The sequence below is a fragment of the Cebus imitator genome, unplaced genomic scaffold, assembly GCF_001604975.1.
Source record: "Cebus imitator isolate Cc_AM_T3 unplaced genomic scaffold, Cebus_imitator-1.0 Scaffold434, whole genome shotgun sequence".
In the NCBI taxonomy this organism is placed as follows: domain Eukaryota; kingdom Metazoa; phylum Chordata; class Mammalia; order Primates; family Cebidae; genus Cebus; species Cebus imitator.
In genome coordinates, this window is record NW_016107749.1 from 1,185,074 (window position 1) to 1,193,967 (window position 8,894).

At 48.4% G+C, this 8,894-nt stretch overlaps 1 long non-coding RNA gene across 2 annotated transcripts in view; it reads left to right on the forward strand.

Moving 5' to 3' along the window:
• Positions 1-8,894, forward strand: part of LOC108290410 — a 17,144-nt gene that overhangs the window by 1,512 nt on the left and 6,738 nt on the right. Inside the window, exon 2 of one of the 2 annotated variants that reach the window (XR_001819566.2) lies at positions 387-500. The exons of the other annotated variant lie outside the window; for it this stretch is intronic. This is a non-coding gene — a long non-coding RNA (uncharacterized LOC108290410). The remainder of the gene's footprint in view (positions 1-386; positions 501-8,894) is intronic. 2 annotated transcript variants of the gene reach the window in all.

The window sequence follows — 8,894 nt, forward strand, 5'->3', positions numbered from 1 at the left end:
GGTGAAAGCCCGTCTCTACTAAAAATATACAAAATTAGCAGGGTGTGGTGACACATGCCTGTAATCCCAGCTACTCGGGAGGCTGAGGCAGGAGGATCGCTCGAACCTGGGAGGCAGAGTTTGCGGTGAGCCAAGATTGCACCATTGCACTCCAGCCTGGGCTACAAGGGCAAAACTCCATCTAAAAAAAAAAAGAAGCGTGTCTCACTATGTTGCCCAGGCTGATCTCGAACTCCTGAGCTCAGGCGACTCTTCCTGCCCCAGTCTCCGAGTAGCTGGGATTACAAGTGTGTGCCACCATGGCTGGCCCTTTTATAAGGTGTTACCCCATTTGGCCTTTCCAGTCACTCTGTGAGATAATTAACATTATCATCCCCATTGCACAGATGAAGAAACCAAGGCCCAGAGGGATTGACCCACTTGCTCAGGATCTACCCTAAGCCAGTGTTCCCTTAACGTCTATTCTGCGGTTTGGTATGTGGCCATTGACAGTGCAAAAGGTGAGCTTGGTCAAAAGATGTTCCCAGAAACATGTGTCATCGTTATATATTTAATGTGCAGGAGAAAAAAAAAATTAAAGTAGCATTTTAAGCTCATGGTTCACAAATAGTATTGCTTAGGTTAAATATATTTAAGTTCATACAGTGACCACTGCAAGTATGGTCATAGCAGCTTTATTTATAACAGCAAAAACTGGAAACAAGCGAGACACCCATCAACAAGAGAATAGAGGAACAAACCGTGGAACAGCCATGTAACGGAATCCTCAGCCAGCTGCGAAAGGCAGCAAACCACTGGTCAACCTACAATGGGGACAAATCACAGACATTTGTTTGCATGTTTGTTTTGTTTTGCTTTTGAGACAGAGTCTCTCTCTGTAGCTCAGGCTGGAGTGCGGTGGCGTGATCTCGGCTCACTGCAACCTCCGCCTCCCAGGTTCAAGTGATTCTCCCATCTCAACCTCCGGAGTAGCTGGGATTACAGGCACCTGCCACCACACCTGGCTAGTTTTTGTGTTTTTGTAGAGACGGGGTTTCCCCATATTGGCCAGGCTGGTGTCAAACTCCTGACCTCAGGTGATCCTGATCTGCCTGCCTGGGCCTCCCAAAGTGCTGGGATTACAGGGGTGAGCCACATGCCCATCCTCAGAAACAGCATTGAGCAAAAGAAGCTAGACTCAAGTGTACATATTATACTATAAGATTCCATTGATATGAAGTTCAAAAACAGCTAAAGCAAATCTATGGCTGCCAGTGGGGAGGTGGATACTGTCCAGGGATCCCAGGGAACCTTCTGGGGTGATGGGAATATGCTATATCTTTTTTTTTTAGACGGAGTCTTGCTCTGTCACCCAAGCTGGAGTGCAATGACACCACTTTGGTTCACTGCAATCTCCGCCTCCCAGGTTCAAGCAATTCTCCTGCTTCAGCCTCCTGAGTATCTGGGATTACAGGCACCCACCACCATACCTGGCTAATTTTTGTATTTTTAGTAGAGAGGGGGTTTCACCTTGTTGGCCAGGCTGGTCTCGAACTCCTGACTTCAAGTGATTTGCCCACCTCGGCCTCCCAGAGTGCTGGGATTACAGGCATGAGCCACCTCGCCCAGCCTGGAATATTCTATATCTTGACGTGGGTGTGGTCACATCAGTGTCCTTGTAGGCAAAAATGCATCAACAGGTACATTTCATATTTGTTCAAGTTAATGTATAGGCAGTATGCATCAATAAATCATTAATAGGTTAAGGGAGTTTTTTGTTTTGTTTTGTAAGAGGGGATCTTGCTTTGTTGCCCAAGGTGGTCTTGAACTCCTGGCTTAAAGCAATCATTCCCCTTTGGCCACCCACAATGCTGGGATTACAGGCTTGAGCCACCACGCTCTGCCAGGGTAAGTTTTTAAAAAATAAATGTATTTTTTTTTTTTTTTGAGACGGAGTTTCGCTCTTGTTACCCAGGCTGGAGTGCAATGGCGCGATCTCGGCTCACCGCAACCTCCCCCTCCTGGGTTCAGGCAATTCTCCNCCTCAGCCTCCTGAGTAGCTGGGACTACAGGCACGCGCCACCATGCCCAGCTAATTTTTTGTATATTTAGTAGAGACGGGGTTTCACCATGTTGACCAGGATGGTTTCGATCTCTTGACCTCGTGATCCACCCGCCTCGGCCTCCCAAAGTGCTGGGATTACAGGCTTGAGCCACCGCGCCCGGCCTAAAAATAAATGTATTTAAAGAAAAATTGTAGCTAAATAGTAGTTCGGGGTATGCAAATACGGCCAAAAACAAAAACAAAAAGCAAGGCAGCAAACAAAACTTCAACCACCGAAGTTGGGGGTAATATAAGTGCTAGGCAATGAAGATGTATTCAGCTTCCCCCTCAAAGGATGCCAGATAAAACAGGATGCCTAGTTAAGTTGAAATTTCAGATCATCAACAAATACTTTTTCAGTGTAAGTATGTCCCATGCAATATTTGGGACATACTTATACTTTATTTATTTATTTATTTTTGTTTTTGTTTGTTATTTATCAGAAATTCACATTTAACTGGACGTCCTGTATTTTTACTTGCTAAATCTGACCACCCTGCCTTCCTGGGATCCCGCCCCGTCTCGCAGCCCGGTGCCCACTGCAGGCGGTGCGCCCTGCACGGTGTAGTCACGCCGGGCGCAGCCTGGCAACGCGGCCACAAAGGGAGCCCGGGAGGCGGAATCTTTCCACATGCCTGATCAATGGGGGCGCGGAGACGGCGGCGCAAACAGGCCTGAGACAGCCGCACAAAGAGGAGGCCCCTTGGCCGCTCCCGCCTTTCATTGATCCTGGCCCTTTGTGGTTCGGACAACGGGGGCGCAGGAGGCGCCTTGCGGGGACTTGGCCCATTCTCATTAGAGGGAGAAGGCCCTCGAGGACCCCTGTCCCGCCGGCCCTCCCCACCGTTCCTCCTCCCTTGGGTTCCAGGCCTCAGGTCTGGGGATATCCAAAGGTGTCAGGGGAACTGGGCAGGGCACAGGGTGGGGTCGGGCCAGGCTAGGAAAGTCTGGAGCCTGCCTGTGGGGGCCACCCAGCCCCGCCTCCTGAGGACCCCCCAGTCTACTCTGGCAGGCCCTTTCTGTCCCCTTGGTTACAGGCAGGTTTTGCACAGTCTCTATTTTTTTTATTTATTGAGCAAATATTTATTGAGCATTTGCTCCAAGCTGTTCCCACTCCGTACTGCCTCCATGGCCACTTAAATGAGCCAATTCCTCCTCCAAGTATCACCTCTCTGGGAAAGTACCTCTCAGCCCTCTCCCACCTCAGGTTGGGTCGTGAACCCCCGCTACACACGCACACACCCTGTGTGCCTCTCCCCACCTCCCTGCTCTTCAATCACAGTAAGAATGGCTATCAATTATGGAGTACTTCCTATGCCTGCCATGCTAAACATTTGACATTTTCTGTCTTTAATGCTCATAACAACCCTCTAGATTAGAGCTACTGTGATCTCCATTTCCAGAGATGGGAACTGAGGTTTGGCAGGCTGAGGGAGTCACCCAAAGTCACACAGCAAGCAGTAGGGTGGAGATTTGAATGCAGGCGGTGGATTGAAGAGCTTGAGAGTTTCACATCCCAAGTTCCAGTCTCTATGCAGGATGCATTGCTGAGGCCCAGTAATGACCTGTTTACTCCATCAGCACATTTACCCACCGTACTGTGTCTATTTGGCCTTTCCCTTCTGTGTTCCCCACTAGACTGATTGCTCTGTGACCTCAGCACCCAGGACAAAGAAGATGCCCAGGGTATATTTGGTAATCTGAACTATTGGGTTTAAGAATTTTGGCCGAGCACGGTGGCTCAAACCTGTAATTCCAACACTTTGGGAGGCTGAGGTGGGCAGATTACCTGAGGTCAGGAGTTCAGACCAGCCTGGCTAACATGGTGAAACCCGTCTTTACTAAAAATACACAAATTAGGCTGGTGTAGTGGTGGGCGCCTGTAATCCCAGCTACTTGGGAGGCTGAGGTAGGAGAATCTCTTGAACCTGGCAGGAGGGGGGGCCGGGTATGCGGAGGTTGCAGTGACCCAAGACTGCACCATCGCACTCCAGCCTGGGCAGCAGAGTCAGACTCCATCACAAAAAAAAGAAAAGAAAAGAAAAAAAGAATTTTACTAAGCCCTCGGGCTGGGAAGTAAGGGGAGGACCTAAAGATGAATCTGATACAATCTCTGCCCACAAATGAACTTGAAATCAGACACTTGAATAATGTAAGAAGGGTTGCAGGGCTCTGGAGTCTGGTATATCTTCCCCACCCCCTTAAAAAGATCAGCTTCGTTGAGGTGTAATTTACATGCAGGAAAATGCACCCATTTTAAGTGTCCAGTTCAATGAACATTGACAGATGCATACACCCATGTAACTAGTATCACTGTCAGATGTAAAACATTTCCATCTCCCCAAGTAGGTTCCTCAGGCTCTTTGCAGTGAATGCCCAGCCCACCCCCGTCCTACACAACCCTTGATCTGCTTTCTGTCACTATAAGTTAGTTTGCATTTTCTAGAGTTTCATATAAATGAAATCATACAATGTGTATTCGTTTCCATCTGGCTTTTTTCGCTCACCATACTAATGTGGTGATTCATCCATACTGTGGAGTGACCTCTCAGCTCTAAATCCTCTCTCTGCTTGTGGCCTCTTTGAGTTTCACCCTCTTCCTCTACAAAACAGGCGTGGATTCTGTAAAATTTCATTGAGAGAATGTCTGCAGAGTGCACAGGACCTGCACACAGCTGGCATGCAAAATAAATGCTCTTGCTTAGTATTCCCTTCCTGCTAGACTGTAAGCTCCATGAGGACAGGGACCTTGGCCATTTTGTTCACCATTGTCCATTAACTGCGGCAGCTACTGTTTATTATAGATGATGAATAGGAGCTCGGAGACCTGCAGCAAAGTTGCCCAAGATCACACAGGTAGTAAGAGGCAGAGTTGGGATTTGCACCCAGGCAACTTAGTTCTGTAGTGCTTACTTTTTTTATTTTTTTGGCACAGGTTCTCACTCTGTCACCCAAACTGGAGGGCAGTGGCACAGTCTTGGCTCACTGCAGCCTCTGCCTCTCAGGCTCAAGCGATCCTCCCATCTCAGCCTCCCAAGTAGTTGGGATTAAGGCAACCACCACAATGCCCAGCTAATTTTTGTATTTTTTGTAGAGATAGGGTCTTACTATGTTGCCCAGGCTGGTCTTGAACTCCTGGACTCAAGCAGTTCACCCACCTCAGCTTCCCAACTTGCTGGATTATAGGCATGAGCCACCACACTGCACCTGGCCTCTATTTTATTTTATTTTAGTTTTGAGATAGAGTCTCCCTCTGTCGCCCACGCTAGAGTGCAGTGGCATGATCTCAGCTCATCTGCCTCCTGGGTTCAAGTGATACTTCTGCCTCAGCCTCCAGTGTAGCTGGGACTACGGGTGGAGGCCACCACGCCCAGCTAATTTTTGTATTTTTAGTAGAAACGGGGTTTCACCGTATTGACCAGACTGTTCTCAAACTCCTGACCTCGTGATCTGCCTGCCTGGCCTCCCAAAGTGCTGGAATTACAGCCGTGAGCCACTGTCCCCGGCCTTTTTTTTTTAGACAGAGTCACGCTCTGTTACCCAGGCTGGAGTGCAGTGGCACCATCTTGGCTGTCTGCAACTTTCACCTCTTGGGTTCAAGTAATTCTCATGCCTCAGTTTCCCAAGTAGCTGGGACTACAGGCACCCTCCACCAGGCCTGGCTAATTTTTGTAGTTTTAGTAGAGATGGAGTTTTACCATGTTTCCCTGGCTGGTCTTGAAATCCTGAACTCAAGCAATCTGCCCACCTCAGCCTCCCAAAGTACTAGGATTACAGGCATCAGCTGCCACACCTGGCCTCTTTTTTTTTCTTTTGGAGGTGAAGTCTCTCAATCTCAGCTCACTGCAACCTCTGCCTCCCAGGTTCAAGCGATTCTCCGGCCTCAGCCTCCCAAGTAGCTGGGATTACAGGTGCCTGCCACCATGCCCAGTTAATTTTTGTATTTTAGTAGAGACGGGGTTTCTCCATGTTGGCCAGGATGGCCTCCATCTCTTGACCTCCTGATCCGCCTGCCTCGGCCTCCCAAAGTGCTGGGATTACAGGCGTGAGCTACCTCACTGGCCAACCTGGCCTCTTTTCTTATTATTTATTATGGTATTATGTATGGACTCCTTACCATAATCACTATACTAAACTACCTCACAATCATTGTTCCGCTCTCTAACAACCTCCCTGAATCTTCTCTTCTTGTCACCTTCACCCTGTACTGACCACTCTATGGAGGGAGCATAATATAAAAAATAACTCTACAACTGCTAATATATATTTTTAGTTTATGTGCGAGGCAGTATTCTAAGCACTTTACATATATTAACTCATATAACTCCTCAATAATGCTGTAAGGCAGGTGTTGGGCATCTCCCCACTTTATAGATAAATGAGGAAATTGTAGTGTAACTGAGTGGCTGTGGCTTTGGAGTCAAGACATCTTCCTTTTTTTTTTTAAAGTGATACATGATAATTGTACATATTTTGGGGGCACGTGTGGTATTTTGATACATACATGCAATGTATAACGATCAAATCAGGATAACTGGGACATCCATCCACCCAAATATTCACCCCTTCTTCCTGTGGTGACATCCCAGTTCCTCTCCTCCAGCAATTATTTATTCTTCCGCCTCCTCTTCCTCTTCCTCCTCCTCCTCCTCTTCTCCTCCTCCTCCTTCTTCTTCTTCATCTTGTTGTTCTTGTTCTTCTTCTACTTCTTCTTCTTTGAGATGGAATCTTGCTCTGTGGCCCAGGCTGGAGTGCAGTAGCGTGATCTCAGCTCACTGCAACTTCCACCTCCTGGGTTCATTCGATTCTCCTGCCTCAGACTCCCAGGTAGCTGGGATTACAGGCGCACACCACCACACCTGGCTAATTTTTGTATTTTTTTTAGTAGACGGGGTTTTTCACCATGTTGGCCAGGCTGTTTTCAAACTCCTGACCTCAGGTGATCCGCCTGCCTCAGCCTCCCAAAGTGCTGGGATTACAGGCATGAGCCAGCGTGCCCGGCCAAGCAATTTTGAACTCTAAAACGAATTATTAACTCTAGTCTCTCTACTGTACTGTAGAACTCTAGATCTTATTCCTTCTATCTGTATTTTCTGATTCTTTTTTTTTTTTTTTTTTTTTTTTTTTTTTTTTTTTGTTTTTTTTTTTTAGGACGGGGTTTCAACATGTTGGTCAGGCTGGTCTTGAACTCCCGACCTCAGGTGATCCGCCCTCCTTGGCCTCCAAAGTGCTTGGATTACAGGCGTGAGCCACCGCACCTGGCCTCTATCTGTATTTCTATAGAACATCTTCCTTTTGAAGCCCAGCTTTGTCGTGCTTTCCACGGGACTTGAGCAAACCTCTTCCCCTGATGGCCTGTGTATTCCTCTCGTCAGGACTTCCCCAGAGCTCCTCCTTGACCTGACTTTTTTTCTGGGCACTTCTCTCTGACCCCTTGGCAGGGTTTTCTCTTCCTCTTCTAAGCTTCTTTCCCCAGTCCCTCCCTGGGCCTTAGCAGGCCAAGGCTACAATTTCAAAAGGAGTTGAGTTTCTTCTGGAAAGGGGCTGGGACAGAACCCCTCCCCTCCATGGTCTCTTCCCATAAATGCCCCCTGTGTGCAGCGCCCAGGGGCCCTGGGGAGCCTGGCCGGCTGATCTGTAATTAGAAACTTTTCTGCCTTCACGGCAGGAGGAGGGAGGGCCCAGGTCTGGCCCAGTCATTTTGTTTCTCATGAATTATTCAGGAGATGGGAAGTGGAGTGAAGCCGGCCCCTCTGCTGACCAAAGCCCTGCCCAAGGCAGCACGACCTACCCAGCTCTGTCCCTTTCACTGTTTCAGACCCAGGAAATAAACAAACCATGTGCCAGGCAAGTTTACTGAGGGTGTTTTCATCAGACTCGGGGAGGGAGGTATGTTCTTTAGCTGCGGAGGGTGACAGGGACTTATCCAAGGTCACCTAGGATAAGCCTAGGAAGAGGACGGCCGAGCTGGGACTCAAACCCAGGAACACCATGCGAGGCTTGGTGCTCCTTTTGTGCTATTATAGATGCTGGGCAGGAGAGGAGATCCCATCAGGCCCGCTAGGAAAAGATAAAAGGTGCTTTCCTTTCTCTCTTGCCTTGCTCCTGCTAAGTCTGGGGGATGGAGAAGGAGGACAATATGGAAAAGAGAGAGCTAACCTCAGGAGCACCAGCTGGGTGACAAGCAAGATTTATTTTGTATTTTTAGTAGAGATGGGGTTTCTCTATGTTGGTCAGGCTGGTCTCGAATTCCCAACCTCAGGCAATCAGCCCGCCTCAGCCTCCCAAAGTGCTGGGATTACAGACATAAGCCACCGCGCCCAGCAACAAATATTTTAAAGGAGTTTCTTCAAGACACAAAACAACTGGTCAGCAACAGGTGAGGGGCTCAGTCCTGGCACTGCTCTCTGCGTTGAACTTTTTCTCCTCCACTCCCGTGGGTAGGCAAGCAGGGCTACCAAGGAATCTCAGCTCCGGAGTCCGCAGCGATCCTTGGATCAGACTTGCCCTGTTGTCACACCTCTCAGTGTCCAGGTGCTGCTCCAGGACAAACCCTCATGAGTGTCCAGATGATATCTGTCATTCCACACTGGTTAACCTCGCAAGGTGGTCCTTTAGAAGGCTCAGGGCTTCCTCATTGGCACAAAGCCGGCAATTCTGAGAGATAGATCAGCTCTAAGCGTACTTCCCGGAAAAACTAAAGCACAGAATTTGGAAAGAATGTCCTGACTCCATTCCTTATTTGCTGTGTAAACTTGGGCCAATTCCTTAACGTCTCTGTCAATTTGTCCATTGATGAAGTGAGATGAGG